Source organism: Ranitomeya variabilis, chromosome 3 (assembly GCF_051348905.1).
Source record: "Ranitomeya variabilis isolate aRanVar5 chromosome 3, aRanVar5.hap1, whole genome shotgun sequence".
Taxonomy (NCBI): Eukaryota; Metazoa; Chordata; class Amphibia; order Anura; family Dendrobatidae; genus Ranitomeya; species Ranitomeya variabilis.
The window spans coordinates 677,048,886-677,065,075 of record NC_135234.1 but is presented as its reverse complement, the minus strand read 5'-3'; the positions used below and the strand labels follow the sequence as shown (position 1 = coordinate 677,065,075).

At 45.5% G+C, this 16,190-nt stretch overlaps 1 protein-coding gene across 1 annotated transcript in view; it reads left to right on the top strand.

The window, feature by feature from the left end:
• SP1 (Sp1 transcription factor) overlaps positions 1-16,190 on the top strand; it is a 49,475-nt gene that overhangs the window by 28,024 nt on the left and 5,261 nt on the right. The gene's annotated exons all lie outside the window — the stretch shown is intronic.

The following is a 16,190-nucleotide window of genomic DNA, read 5'->3' as shown; positions in this document are numbered from 1 at the left end:
CTGTTGGTAGCAGACTCGGTAGAGCAACTCAAGATCGATTCTCAGTTGGTGATCTCCACACTGCAGAAGTTAGGATGGGTCCTGAACTGGGAAAAGTCGCACCTAACGCCAAGATCAAGAAGACAGTTCCTAGGAATAGTGCTGGACTCGAAGTTGAGAAAATCATTCCTTCCGGACATAAAACGGTCCGACCTGATAAAAAAGGTTCGACAGTTTGCAAAAAATCGAGGGACAATAAGAGATGCTATGAAGATCTTGGGCATCATGACATCCTGTATCCCTTGTGTCAGCTGGAGTCAATTCCACTCTCGCCAGTTGCAAAAGGCGGTTCTGTCATCATGGGACAGAAGACAGTCTTCTTTGGACAGGAAGTTTCTCCTGTCTTACCGGGTCAAACAGTCCCTTCGCTGGTGGACGGTGTCAGAAAATCTCCGGAAGGGTGTCCCTTGGATCCAGGCCCCGGCAGTCACGGTAACAACGGATGCAAGTCAGCAAGGCTGGGGCGGCCAGGTTCTCGGAAGATTCTTCCAGGGCCAATGGAATCTGGAAGACGGCAGCAATTCCTCAAACCACAGAGAGCTACATGCGGTTTGGAAGGTGTTGAGTTCAGCCCGATCGTTGCTAAAAAACAAGCACCTGAAGATCTTTTCGGACAACATGACGACGGTGTCCTTTCTTCGTCACCAAGGGGGGCCAAGGCATCCGAAGCTACAACATCTGGCCGATCAAATTTTTACCTGGGCAGAAAAGTCAGTACTTTCGGTCTCAGCGGTTCACTTAGAAGGCTCAAGAAACCAGGTTGCGGATTACCTGAGCAGAGAAGAGCTGTCACCCACAGAGTGGGAATTGAACAACAGAGTCTTCGATACCCTATGTCGACGCTGGGGGACTCCGACAGTGGATCTCTTTGCGACCAGAAGGAATGCGAAGGTAAATGCTTTCTATTCCCTGAACCCTCAGGAAAACCCGACAGGAGTGGATGCTCTCTCCCAGTCATGGAGCAGGAGTCTGCTTTATGCCTTTCCCCCTCTAGCTCTGGTACCGAGGGTCCTCAGAAAGATATTCGAAGACAAAGCTCTGGTGATCGTGGTGGTTCCCTTCTGGCCCGGGAGAAGCTGGTTCCCTCTCCTAAGGAAACTTGCAATAGACGATCCGTACCATCTCCCAGAATTAAAGAACTTACTTTCTCAGGGTCCGGTTCTTCACCAAAACCCGGGAAATCTTCAGTTAGCGGCTTGGATCCTGAGCGGCAGATCCTAAGAACAAGAGGCCTATCTGAGGAAGTAATTTCCATTCTACTAGCAAGTAGGAAACCAGTGACCTCAAAAATTTACCTTAAGATTTGGAAGAAATTCTGCAGCTTTTGTGGAGATGCAACAATCGATGTTGATTGCCCTAACATTCCTAAAATTCTGGACTTTTTACAGCAGGGATTCAGGAAAGGTCTTAAACCAAGTACCTTAAGAGTCCAGATATCAGCCCTCAGTGTATTCTATGATACTTCCCTGGCCGCTCATCCTTGGATCACGCGGTTTTCCAAGGCGGTTACAAGGTTAAGGCCCCCAATCAGAAACACCGTCCCTCCTTGGGACCTTAACCTAGTCCTTAATGAGTTATGTAGGGAGCCTTTTGATATTAAGAAAGACATTAATATTGCTAATCTCTCCCTTAAAACTGTTTTCTTGGTAGCCGTTACTTCGGCCAAAAGATTAGGGGAACTCCAAGCCCTGTCCATCCAGAACCCTTATCTTCAGGTATTCGAGGATAGGCTAGTTTTAAGACTTGACCCAGGGTTCCTTCCCAAGGTTGCCTCAGTTTCCAATATAAACCAGGAGGTAGTACTTCCATCTTTCTGCCAGTTTCCTAGGAACCAGAAAGAGTCCTTTTTTCATAACCTAGATGTCAGGGAAACAGTACTAAAATATCTAGATATGACTAGGGCCTGGAGGCAGGATAATAATCTATTCGTCCTTTACGGGGGTCCTAATAAAGGGAAGAAGGCCTCAAAATCCACCATAGCCAGATGGATTAGATCCGCCATTAGCGTTGCCTATCAGGCGCAGGGAAAGAACCCCCCAGAGGTCCTGAAAGCTCACTCTTCTAGGGCTATGGCCGCTTCCTGGGCAGAAAAAGGTGGGGCTTCAATTGATCAGATTTGCAGAGCAGCATCTTGGGCTAACATTAGCACCTTTTCAAAACACTACAAATTAGATGTAGTTTCTTCTCAATTAGCGTTTGGCAGGAAGGTGCTTCAAGCGGTAGTCCCACCCTAGATCAGGAAGTTTCCTTTGGTACTTCTCCATGGTGCTGTCAGGTGGTGACCTGGAAAACGGTAATTAGTCTTACCGATAATTGTATTTCCAGGAATCCATCCTGACAGCACGGATAGTTCCCTCCCTAATATCTGTTATACTTATGTGAAGTAACATTTGTACTAATCTTGTTATGTTCAAAATAAATTTGTTTTGTTTGCATCCATCCAGACGTGTTACTTTGAAAAATCACTGAAGGGTGGAGGTGGGAGGGTCCTTTTGAACTCTCGTGGTTTCCTGTCCCACTGCGGATGAGAAGGACGTCCTCCATGGTGCTGTCAGGATGGATTCCTGGAAATACAATTATCGGTAAGACTAATTACCGTTTTTTTTTATGGAGTTCTTATTTAATTTAAGTACCTCTCTGGCATATGGTATTAATTTTAGCTTTTAAATTCCTCCAATGCTGGGGGTTCCGGTCTAACCAGTGCAATGTCAACAATTTCCTGGCCAGAATTTTCAGAATGGTGGTCGTCACAGGGGATCTTAAATCTACCCCCACCCCTAGAAGGCCCAGTATGCACGCCCTAGGATCAAGTTGTATGTCTATGCCGAATACTCGCTTAATCAGGAAGGTCACCCCCACCCAGTAATGGCCTATATCAACACATTCCCATAGCTTATGCATCAGATGGGCCCCATTCATACCGCATCTCAGACAGTCTTCAGTCCGAGTCCCAGTTTTAAACAACATATTATTTAATATACCCTGTGGATATGGAAAATTTGCGACTCAGAGTATAGGAATTTTCTAGTATTTCATTCCATTGTTCTTCAGATATGGGGCCAACATCCTCTTCCCATTTTGACCTGATCAACATTGGATGCTTATGTAGATATAAGGGTAATATCCTGTAAATGGAGGAAATAAGGCCCCTCATATGTTGTAGTGATATACAGCTTAGTAGTCTTAATGTCTGGAAGGCATGACAAAGCTGCCTTTTTTAATATAAAAAAAATGTGCTTGCTCTTTTGTATTTCTGCAGAAAAGTTCAGGTAAATGGAAGTTTTAAATTCATTAATAAAGAGCTCTACAAGTTTCCTGGCTTTTTTTTTTTTTTTTTTATTTCCACGCGGATAATGACTGTACATGGGGGAGCACCTGGTTGGAGGGGTATGCTGGGCACCCTGGCGCTCGTTCAATTGAAAAAACTAATGAGCACCTCCTTTCCTATGGTGTTATATAGCCACTTTTCAAAAAATCCCACAGGATCATTTCCAATTTTTCAAAGACCCTAACCAGCCTTATACGATTTCTGCGCATCCTGTTTTCTAAATCGTCTGTTTTATCCAACAGTAGGGAGATGTTCTGCAGTTTTCTTAAAATTCAGATTGTTCTCCTCCATACATCCAACCTGCTCCCCTGTGCTTTCATTTACTGTGTGGAGGTCCTGTTTAATACAGTGAATATCCTCCTTCATACTGCCCATTTGTTCACCAATCATTGCTATAGTACTGTTAGACAAGGTGGCTGCTGCAAATACATCTCTCATAGTTGGTTCAGGGACATCATCCTGTGAGGGGGCACATAGCACAGACCTGCTGCCTTTGGTCTGCAGTGGTGATCTTTCCTCACATGGTCGGAGTGTGTCTGCACCATGTGACACTTTTTTTTTTTTTTTTTTTTTCCATCCCCACTCTGTGCTATTGTGAGCATTCTCCAGGCCCGATTGTGCCTCAAGGTCACACTCTTGCAAAATGTTCTAGTCTTGCAGCATCTGCTGCTCTGTCTGGGGCTGGAGTACCTTATGTTGGAGGATTCATCTTCCCTCAGCCTGGTCTCCTTGTCTCCCACTTCCCTGCTGCCTGTCATGATTTATCTCCTCAGCGATGTCCCTGGAGCACAGCCGGCAGTTAGAGGAGACACACTGGTCAGTTCTGGGCTGCAGGAGTCTAAAGAGGATCTTTCAGGATGGAAAGCAGGAGCTGTGTAAAACTCTTCTTCTTCACATGCTGTCCAGGCCACACCCTTTAACCCCTTCCCGACCCATGACACCACATAGGCGTCATGAAAACCCGTGCCAATCCGACCCATGACGCCTATGTGGCGTCATGGAATGATCGCGTCCCTGCAGATCGGGTGAAGGGGTTAACTCCTATTTTACCCGATCTGCAGGGAGAGGGGGAGTGGTACTTCAGCCCAGGGGGGGTGGCTTCACCCCCCCGTGGCTACGATCGCTCTGATTGGCTGTTGAAAGTGAAACTGCCAATCAGAGCGATTTGTAATATTTCACCTAAAAAACTGGTGAAATATTACAATCCAGCCATGGCCGATGCTGCAATATCATCGGCCATGGCTGGAAACACTAATGTGACCCATCCCCCCCCCACCCCACCGATCGCCCCCCCAGTGCTCCGTTATAGGGTCCGGTCCCCTCCGTCCGACTGCCGGCTCCCCCGTCCTGCTGTCCGCTCCCCCGTCCTGCTGTCCGCTCCCCCGTCCTCCTGCCCGCTCCCCCCCTGCTCCTATGTCACCCCCCCGTGCTCCGACGCCCCCCCCGTGCCCCGATCTCCCCCCCCCTTATACTTACCGAGGCTCCCGGTCCCCGTCCGCCTCCATCATGGGCGCCGCCATCTTCCAAAATGGCGGGCGCATGCTCAGTGCGCCCGCCGGCCGGCAGATTCATTAGAGGTACATTTTGATCGCTGTGGTAGGTTCTATCACAGCGATCAAAATAAAAAAATAATAAATAAACCCCCCCCTTTATCACCCCCATAGGTAGGGACAATAATAAAATAAAGAAAATATTTTTTTTCTTTTTCCACTAGGGTTAGGGTTAGAACTAGGGTTAGAACTAGGGTTAGGGTTAGGGGTAGGGTTAGGGTTACGGGTAGGGTTAGGGGTAGGGTTATGGCATGTGCACACAGAGCGGATCGGCCGCGGATCCGCAGCGGATCGGCAGCGGATCGGCAGCGGATCGGCCGCGGATTGGCCGCGGATCGGCAGCGGATCGGCAGCGGATTGCCCGCGGATCGGCAGCGGATTGGCCGCGGATCGGCAGCGGATTGGCCGCGGATCCGCAGCGGATTGGCCGCGGATCCGCAGCGGATTGGCCGCGGATCCGCAGCGGATTGGCCGCTGCGAATTCGAAGCAGTTTTCCATCAGGTTTACAGTACCATGTACACCTAAGGAAAACCAAATCCGCTGTGCCCATGGTGCGGAAAATTCCGTGCAGAAACGCTGCGTTGTATTTTCCGCAGCATGTCAATTCTTTGTGCGGATTCCGCAGCGTTTTACACCTGTTCCTCAATAGGAATCCGCAGGTGAAATCTGCACAAAAAAACACTGGAAATCTGCTGTAAATCCGCAGGTAAAACGCAGTGCCTTTTACCTGCAGATTTTTCAAAAATCATGAGGAAAAATCTCACACGAATCCGCAACGTGGGCACATAGCCTTAGGGTTAGGGTTGGAATTAGAGTTAGGGTTGGAATTAGGGCTAGGGTTTGAAATAGGGTTAAGATTAGGCTTGTGGTTAGGGTTACGGATAGGGTTAGGGGTGTGTTGGGGTTACAGTTGTGGTTAGGGTTGGGATTAGGGTTACGGTTGGGATTAGGGTTAGGATTAGGGTTGGAATTAGGGTTACGGGTGTGTTGCGGTTAGGGTTGTGGTTAGGGGTGTGTTGGGGTTAAGGTTGTGATTAGGGTTATGGCTACAGTTGGGATTAGGGTTAGGGGTGTGTTGGGGTTAGTGTTGAAGTTAGAATTGAGGGGTTTCCACTGTTTAGGCACATCAGGGGTCTCCAAACGCAACATGGCGCCACCATTGATTCCAGCCAATCTTGCGTTCAAAAAGTCAAATGGTGCTCCCGCCCTTCCAAGCCCCGACGTGCGCCCAGTGGTTTACCCCCACATTTGGGGTACCAGCGTACTCAGGACAAACTGGGCAACAACTGCTGGGGTCTAATTTCTCCTGTTACCCTTGCAAAAATAAAAAATTACTTGCTAAAACATAATTTTTGAGGAAAGAACAATTATTTTTTATTTTCACTGCTCTGCGTTATAAACTTCTGTGAAGCACTTGGGGGTTGAAAGTGCTCACCACACATCTAGATAAGTTCCTTCGGGGGTCTAGTTTCCAAAATGAGGTCACTTGTGGGGTGTTTCTACTGTTTAGGTACATCAGGGGCTCTGCAAATGCAATGTGACGCCCGCAGACCATTCCATCAAAGTCTGCATTTCAAATGTCACTACTTCCCTTCCGAGCCCTGACGTGTGCCCAAACAGTGGTTTACCCCCACATATGGGGTATCAGCGTACTCACAACAAACTGGGCAACAAATATTGGGGTCCAAATTCTCCTGTTACCCTTGTGAAAATAAAAAATTGCTTGCTAAAACATCTTTTTTGAGGAAAGAAAAATGTTTTTTTATTTTCACGGCTCTGCGTTGTAAACTTCTGTGAAGCACTTGGGGGTTGAACGTGCTCACCACACATCTAGATAAGTTCCTTGGGGGGTCTAGTTTCCAAAATGGGGTCACTTGTGGGGGGTTTCTACTGTTAAGGCATATCAGGGGCTCTGCAAACGCAACCTGACGCCCGCAGAGCATTCCATCAAAGTCTGCATTTCAAAACGTCACTACTTCCCTTCCGAACCCCGACGTGTGCCAAAACAGTGGTTTACCCCCACATATGGGGTATCAGCGTACTCAGGAGAAACTGGACAACAACTTTTGGGGTCCAATTTCTCCTGTTACTCTTGCAAAAATAAAAAAATTCTGGGCTAAAAAAATATTTTTGAGGAAAGGAAACACATTTTTTATTTTCACGGCTCTGCGTTATAAACTTCTGTGAAGCACTTGGGGGTTCAAAGTGCTCACTACACATCTAGATAAGTTCCCTTGGGGGTCTAGTTTCCAAAATGGAGTCAATTGTGGGGAGTTCCTACTGTTTAGGCACATCAGGGGCTCTGCAAACGCAACCTGACGCCCGCAGAGCATTCCATCAAAGTCTGCATTTCAAAACGTCACTACTTCCCTTCCGAACCCTGACGTGTGCCAAAACAGTGGTTTACCCCCACATATGGGGTATCAGCGTACTCAGGAGAAACTGGACAACAACTTTTGGGGTCCAATTTCTCCTGTTACCCTTGGGAAAATAAAAAATTGTGGGCTAAAAAATCATTTTTGAGAAAAGAAAAATTATTTTTTATTTTCATGGCTCTGCGTTATAAACTTCTGTGAAGCACTTGGGGGTTGAAAGTGCTCACCACACATCTAGATTAGTTCCTTGGGAGGTCTAGTTTCCAAAATGGGGTCACTTGTGCGGGAGCTCCAATGTTTAGGCACACAGGGGCTCTCCAAACGCGACATGGTGTCCGCTAATGATTGGAGCTAATTTTCCATTCAAAAAGCCAAATGGCGTGCCTTCCCTTCCGAGCCCTGCCGTGCGCCCAAACAGTGGTTTACCCCCACATATGGGGTATCATCGTACTCAGGAGAAATTGGACCCCAAATGTTTTTGTCCAGTTTGTTCTATTACCCTTGGGAAAATAAAAAATTCTGGGCTAAAAATCATTTTTGAGGAAAGAAAAATTATTTTTTTATTTTCACGGCTCTGCGTTATAAACTTCTGTGAAGCACCTGGGGGTTATAAGTGCTCACTATGCATCTAGATAAGTTTCTTGGGGGGTCTAGTTTCCAAAATGGGGTCACTTGTAGGGGAGCTCCAATGTTTAGGCACACAGGGGCTCTCCAAACGCGACATGGTGTCTGCTAACGATTGGAGCTAATTTTCCATTCAAAAAGTCAAATGGCACGCCTCCCCTTCCGAGCCTTGCCGTGCACCCAAACAGTGGTTTACCCCCACATATGAGGTATCGGCATACTCAGGAGAAATTGCCCAACAAATTTTAGGATCCATTTTATCCTGTTGCCCATGTGAAAATGAAAAAATTGAGGCTAAAATAATTTTTTTGTGAAAAAAAAGTACTTTTTCATTTTTACGGATCAATTTGTGAAGCACCTGGGGGTTTAAAGTGCTCACTATGCTTCTAGATAAGTTCCTTGGGGGGTCTAGTTTCCAAAATGTGGTCACTTGTGGGGGAGCTCCAATGTTTAGGCACACGGGGGCTCTCCAAACGCGACATGGTGTCCGCTAAAGATTGGAGCCAATTTTTCATTAAAAAAGTCAAATGGCGCTCCTTCCCTTCCGAGCCCTGCCGTGCGCCCAAACAGTGGTTTACCCCCACATATGAGGTATCAGCGTACTCAGGACAAATTGGACAACAACGTCCCTGGTCCAGTTTCTCCTTTTACCCTTGGGAAAATAAAAAAATTGTTGCTAAAAGATCATTTTTGTGACTAAAAAGTTAAATGTTCATTTTTTACTTCCATGTTGCTTCTGCTGCTGTGAAACACCTGAAGGGTTAATAAACTTCTTGAATGTGGTTTTGAGCACCTTGAGGGGTGCAGTTTTTAGAATGGTGTCACTTTTGGGTATTTTCAGCCATATAGAACCCTCAAAATGACTTCAAATGTGAGGTGGTCCCTAAAAAAAAATGGTTTTGTAAATTTTGTTGTAAAAATGAGAAATCACTGGTCAAATTGTAACCCTTATAACTTCCTAGCAAAAAAAAAAATTGTTTCCAAAATTGTGCTGATGTAAAGTAGACATGTGGGAAACGTTATTTATTAACTATTTTGTGTCACATAACTCTCTGGTTTAACAGAATAAAAATTCAAAATGTGAAAATTGCGAAATTTTCAAATTTTTTGCCACATTTCCGTTTTTTTCACAAATAAACTCAAAAATTATCGACCTAAATTTACCACTAACATGAAGCCCAATATGTCACGAAAAAACAATCTCAGAATCGCTAGGATCCGTTGAAGCGTTCCTGAGTTATTACCTCATAAAGGGACACTGGTCAGAATTGCAAAAAACGGCAAGGTCATTAAGGCCAAAATAGGCTGGGTCATGAAGGGGTTAAACACTATTAATGCCAAAAAAAGTAGTCTGGAGAGATTCCCATAGTAGCAGCAGGATTTATTTATCTACTTGCATGAATCGACATGTACATTAGCAGCAATAGACTGACATTATATTTTGGATTAAAGCATCCAGTGAGTTTGTGCAAAAGTTTGTGAAAGGAGAGCAAGTGGGTCAGATGTGACGTCATCTGAAACATGGCTGGATGAGAGCCATGACTGGGCTGTTAAGGCTATGTGCACACTTTGCGGGGTCCTCTGCGGGTTCTCCCGCAGCGGATTTGATAAATCTGCAGGGCAAAACCGCTGCAGTTATCCCTGCAGATTTATCGCGGTTTGTCTTGCAGTTTCCGCTGCGGGTACTCCTGCACTATTGATGCTGCATATGCAGCAATATGCAGCATCAATAGTAATGTTAAAAATAATAAAAAATGGTTATACTCACCCTCTGACGTCCCGATCTCCTCGGCGCTGCACGCGGCGGTCCGGTTCCAAAGATGCTGTGCGAGAAGGACCTTCGTGACGTCACGGTCATGTGACCGCAACGTCGCCGCAGGTCCTGCTCACACACCAACCCGGATACCGGACGGCCGCGTGCAGGGCTGAGAGGTGAGTATATCATTTTTTTTATTTTAATTCTTTTTTTTTTTTTCTTTTTTACACTAATATGGTTCCCAGGGCCTGGAGGAGAGTCTCCTCTCCTCCACCCCGGGTACCATCTGCACATTATCCGCTTACTTCCCGCATCGTGGGCACAGCCCCATGCGGGATGTTGGCAGATCAATGCATTCCTATGTGTGCAGAATCGCAGCGATTCTGCACAAAAGAAGTGACATGCTGCGGAATGTAAACCGCTGCGTGGTTTTTCCCGCAGCATGTGCACAGCGTATTGCGGTTTCCATAGGGTTTACATGTAAATGTAAACGCAATGGAAACTGCTGCGGACCCGCAGCTGCAGAAACGCTGCGGATCCGCGGTAAAACCCTCAAAGTGTGAACATAGCCTAACTTGCAGGGTTATAGTCTGTTCAGAAATGACCGAATGGATAGGTGAGGGGGAGGGGTGTCTCTATATGTAAAATCATCCTTAAAACCCATCCTGCGTGATAATATAGGTGAATCTAATGAAAATGTAAGAGTTCCTGTGGGTGGAGATAAGGGGAGGGGGAAAAAATAATAAATTACTGATGGGGGTTTGTTATTAATCTCCAAAAATAATGGAAGCAATGGAGAATATCCTCGTAAAGCAAATAGATGAAGCAGCGACTCAAGGAGAAGTCATTATTATGGGGGACTTCAACTACCCTGAAATAAAATGGGGAACAGAAACCTGCAGTTCCAGCAAAGGTAATCGGTTTTTGACAACTATGAGAGACCATTACCTTTCACAACTGGTTCAGGACCCAACAAGGAGGGCACTGCTAGACCTAATATTAACCAACAGGCCAGACCGCATAGCAAATATAAGGGTTGGGGGTCACTTGGGGAACAGTGATCACAAAATAATAAGTTTTCATGTATCCTTTAATAAGATGTTTAGTAGGGGGGTTGCAAGGACACTAAACTTCAGGAGGGCAAATTTCCAACGGATGAGAGAAGAGCGGATCTTGGTGCAATTAACTGGGACGATATCCTGAGACATAAAAATACACAAAGAAAATGGGAGACGTTTATTAGCATCCTGGATAGGACCTGTGCACAGTATATACCGTATGGGAATAAATACTAGAAATAGGAGGAAACCAATATGGCTAAATAGAGCTGTAAGGGGCGCAATAAGGGACAAAAAGAAAGCATTTAGAGAATTAAAGGAAGTAGGTAGTGAGGAGGCATTAGATACAGAAAATTAAATAAATTCTGCAAAAAGCGAATCAAGGCAGCAAAGATTGAGGCAGAGAGGCTCATTGCCAGAGAGAGTAAAAATAATCCCAAAATATTCTTTAACTACGTAAATAGTAAGCAACTATAAAATGAGTGTTGGCCCCCTTAAAAATAGTCTGGGTGAAATGGTGGATGAGGAAAAAGCCAATATGCTAAGTGACTTTTTTTCATCAGTATTTACACAAGAAAATCCCATGGCAGACAATATGATCAGTGATAATAATTCCCCATTAAATGTCACCTGCTTAACCCAGCAGGAAGTACGGCGACGTCTAAAAATCACTAAAATTGACAAATCTCCGGGCCCGGATGGGATACACCCCTGAGTACTGCAGGAATTAAGTACAGTCATTGATAGACCATTATTTTTAATCTTTAAAGACTCCATAATAACAGGGTCTGTACCACAGGACTGGCGTATAGCAAATGTAGTGCCAGTATTCAAAAAGGGGACAAAAACTGAACTCCGTAATTATAGGCAAGTAAGCTTAACCTCTACTGTGGGTAAAATCCTGGAGGGCATTCTAAGGGATGCTATACTGGAGTATCTGAAGAGGAATAACCTCATGACCCAGTATCAGCACGGGTTTACTAGGGACCGTTCATAGAAATTGATCAGATTAGTCTGACATGAAGAGGTAAGCTCCGGACTGGACCAAAGGAACCCAGTGGACGTAGTGTATATGGACTTTTCAAAAGCTTTTGATACGGTGCCACACAAAAGGTTGATACATAAAATGAGAATAATGGGTATGGGGAAAATGTGTAAGTGGATTAGAGCTGGCTCAGGGATAGGAAACAAAGGGTGGTTATTAATGGAGCACACTCGGACTGGGTCGCGGTTAGCAGTGGGGTACCACAGGGGTCAGTATTGGGCCCTCTTCTTTTTAACATATTTATTAATGACATTGTAGGGGGCATTCAGAGCAGAATTTCAATGTTTGCAGATGACACTAAACTCTGCAGGGTAATCAATACAGAGGAGGACAATTTTATATTACAGGATGATTTATGTAACCTAGAAGCTTGGGCTGATAAATGGCAAATGAGCTTTAATGGGGATAAATCTAAGGTCATGCACTTGGGTAGAAGTAATAAGTTGAAGAACTATGTGCTTAATTCTAATACTCTGGGCAAAACCGTCAATGAAAAAGACCTGGGAGTATGGGTGGATGACAAACTCCTATTCAGTGGGCAGTGTCAGGCAGCTGCTACAAAGGCAAATAAAATGATGGGATGCATTAAAAGAGGCATAGATGCTCATGAGGAGAACATAATTTTACCTCTATACAAGTCACTAGTTCGACCACACTTAGAATACTGTGTACAGTTCTGGTCTCCGGTGTATAAGAAAGACATAGCTGAACTAGAGCGGGTGCAGAGAAGAGCGACCAAGGTTATTAGAGGACTGGGGGGTCTGCAATACCAAGATATGTTATTACACTTGGGGGCTATTTAGTTTAGAAAAACGAAGGCTAAGGGGTGATCTTATCTTATTTTAATGTATAAATATGAGAGGACAGTACAAAGACCTTTCTGATGATCTTTTTAATCATAGACCTGAGACAGGGACAAGGGGGCATCCTCTGTCTGGAGGAAATAAGGTTTAAGCATAATAACAGACGCGGATTCTTTTCTGTAAGAGCAGTGAGACTATGGAACTCTCTGCCGTATGATGTTGTAATGAGTGATTTATTAATTAAATTTAAGAGGGACTGGATACCTTTCTGGAAAAGTATAATGTTGCAGGGTATATACACTAGATTCCTTGATAGGGCGTTGATCCAGGGAACTAGTCTGATTGCTGTATGTTGACTCGGGAAGGAATTTTTTCCCCCAAAGTGGAGCTTACTCTTTACCACATGGGTTTTTTTGCCTTCCTCTGGATCAACATCTTGGGGCATGTTATCTTAGGCCATGGCTTGAACTAGATGGACGTAGTCTTCAACCTTAAAGGGAACCTGTCACCCCCCCCCCCCCCCCCCCAGGCGTTTGAAACTAAAAGAGCCACCTTGATGCTGCACTCTGACAAGGTGGCTCTTTTAGTTCTGGGTGCTGTAACTGCAGAAATAATCCGTTTTGTAATTTGTCAAAAAATACCTTCAGTCAAGGAGGCAGGCCTTCCCATCACCCCCCCCCCCCCCCCTGCTGCAGACGCCACACAGCCGTCACTCAAGTCTTCTTGGCGCCGCCTCAGCGCTGTTTTGAAATGAGCCGGCGCCTGCGCTCTTTTCTCCTGCCTTGGGCAGGCGCAGTGAGCACTGCCCGTCCTCATATGCTGTCTAGCTGACTGCGCCTGTGCGGCCGCCCTGCCTGTGAATCCCAGCCCCGCAGTGTCTTCTGATTTATTCACATTGCGGGGCTGGGATTCACAGGCAGGGCGGCTGCACAGGCGCAGTCAGCTAGACTGCATATGAGGACGGGCAGCACTCACTGCGACTGCCCGAGGCAGGAGGAAAGAGCGCAGGCGCCGGCTCATTTCAAAACCACGCTGAGGAGGCGGCGCCAAGAAGACTTGAGTGACGGCTGTGTGGCGTCTGCAGCAGGGGGGGAAAGGCCTGCCTCCTGGACTGAAGAAAGGTATTTTCTGACAAATTACAAAACTGATTATTTCTGCGTTTACAGCACCCAGAACTAAAAGCCACCTTGTCAGAATGCAGCATTACTGCTGCACAACGTGGCTCTTTTAGTTTAACGCCTGGGGGGTGACAGGTTCCCTTTAATAACTGTTACTATGCCACTTAGGCCTCTTTCACACTTCGTCTTTCAGCTCCCGTCACAATCCGTTGATTTTTGAGAATGCAGGATCCTGCATTTTCTCATAGACTTGTATTAGTGACGGATGGCCATCCGTTTCATTTGTCGTGCGCTGGATCCTGCATAAAAAAACGGTCTGTCAGGCAGAGAATGTTCAGAGGAACGTTTTTTCTGCATGTCGGAAAATCGGTCAGCGACGGATCCTGTGCTGCCTGTCACTGGCTACAATGGAAGCCTATGGGCGCAGGATGCGTCGCTGCCTGTGAAAAGCAGGAATCCAGCGACGGGTCCTGTCTTTTCAAGCAGCATGCGTGGAAGAATTTCCCATCAGGGAAATTCTCTCTTGCCCGCTCTTTCTCTTTTTTACTATTGATGCTGCCTATGCAGCATCAATAGTAATAAGATATAATGTTAAAAATAATTTAAAAAAAAAAATAAATTGCAATATTCTCTCCTACCGGAGTCCCACGCAGTGATGCTCCCGGCAGCTAGCGTTCATAATACATTGCGAAATGTCGCGAGAAGTCAGTCTCGCGAGACTGACTTTTCACAAGATTTCGCAATGCATTACTATGAACGCTAGCTACCGGGAGCATCGGTGATGCTGTGCGGGACGTCGGTAGGTGAGAATATTGCGGTTTTTTGTTTGTTTTTTTTTTTAAAAAAAAAAAACATTTTAAACTGGTTTGTGTTGTGTATGCATTTTTGCAGCGGAAAACTGCTGCGAAGACGCATACACAACAGGTGCACATAGCCTCGACGGGTCCGTCAGAAAGACGGGCCCAGTGCACACGTTTTCCACAATCTGCACAGGATCCGTCATTTCAAAGTCTTGATGGATCCTGTGCAGATTTGGAAGACGGAAGTGTGAAAGCCATATTGTAATTTGTGGATCCTGTGTCGTCAGCAGTGTATAAATGTTTGTCCGTTAATATGGACCAACATACAAGCAGACCAAAGTATGATGCGCACTGAGCGATCGGTTCTGTGCAGTAGGAGTCCTGTTTTACAGTGATGCTCCACCAATAACCGATTTTTAGTGCTGTGAAAAGGAACCCTTCACTCACTGAGCGGTTTTAACACTAGTTTGTGATTATCTTGGTGTAAATGCAGCTTTCCCTGTTATGAGGATGTCCAGAAGTGTTGTGCAAAGGCCACTAAGCCTCAATAGCTAGTGTGAACATTGCAGGAGAGAGATGGATAATTTATATTCATTCTTTAACCCCTTCTCAACCTTGAATTTTTCTGTTTGAGTTTCCGGTTTTTCTGCTCCCCCTTCTTCCCCAAGCTGTAGCTTTGTTTTCCATCAATATGGCCATGTGAGGGCTTGTTTTTTTACGGGACGAGGTGCAATTTTGCACGATCCCACTAGTTTTTGCCATATGTACAGGAAAACGGGTTAAAAATTCAAAGTGCAGTGAAATTGCAAAAAAGTGCAATTCCACAGTTGTGGTTTTGTTTTTTTGTTTTGCTTTTTTGCTATGTTCACTAAATGCTAAAACAGACCTGCCACTTTGATTCTCCAGGTCACTAAGTTTGTAGATGCCAAACGTGTATAGGTTCTTTAAGTGGTGAAAATAAATCCAAAAAGTCACCATTTTGAGACCTGTAGCGTCTCCATTTTTTGTGATCTGGGGCTGGCTGCAGGCTTATTTTGTGTGCCGAGCTGAAGCTTTTAGGCTACTTTCACACTAGCGTCGGGCCGACGCATACTGTGGGAAAAAAAAAAACCACAACGGGGGCAGCGGATGCAGTTTTACAACGCATCTGCTGCCCCATTGTAATGTCTGGGGAGGAGGGGGCGGAGTTCTGGCCGCACATGCGCGGTCGGAAATAGCGGACACAACGTATGTAACTTTTTTGTGCCGACGGTCTGCCACAACACAGGATGCAACGTGTGGCAATCCGTCGCTAATGCAAGTGTATGGAGAAAACGCATCCTGCGGGCAATTTTGCAGGATGCGTTTTTTCTACAAAACGACGCATTGCGACGTGCGTCATACGACGCTAGTGTGAAAGCACCCTTATTGATACCATTTTGGGCACATGTCAGCTGATTTGAACAGCTGTCATGTGTTGGAAAAGTTGTGAGCTCATCGCTGGAGCCCGCAGCAAACATTGGGAGGCCACTTTAGATGTACCTATACATAGAAGGTGGTAAAGGGAGGTTAAATGCCATGAAGAAATGCAAATTTTTATTTTTTTACTTTTTTAATTTTATAAATGCATTTAAAATCTAAAACTAATTTTAAAGTTGTCTGGGACATTCATATTGATGGGTCCTAAGGATAGGACCTCATCAGTGTCAGATCG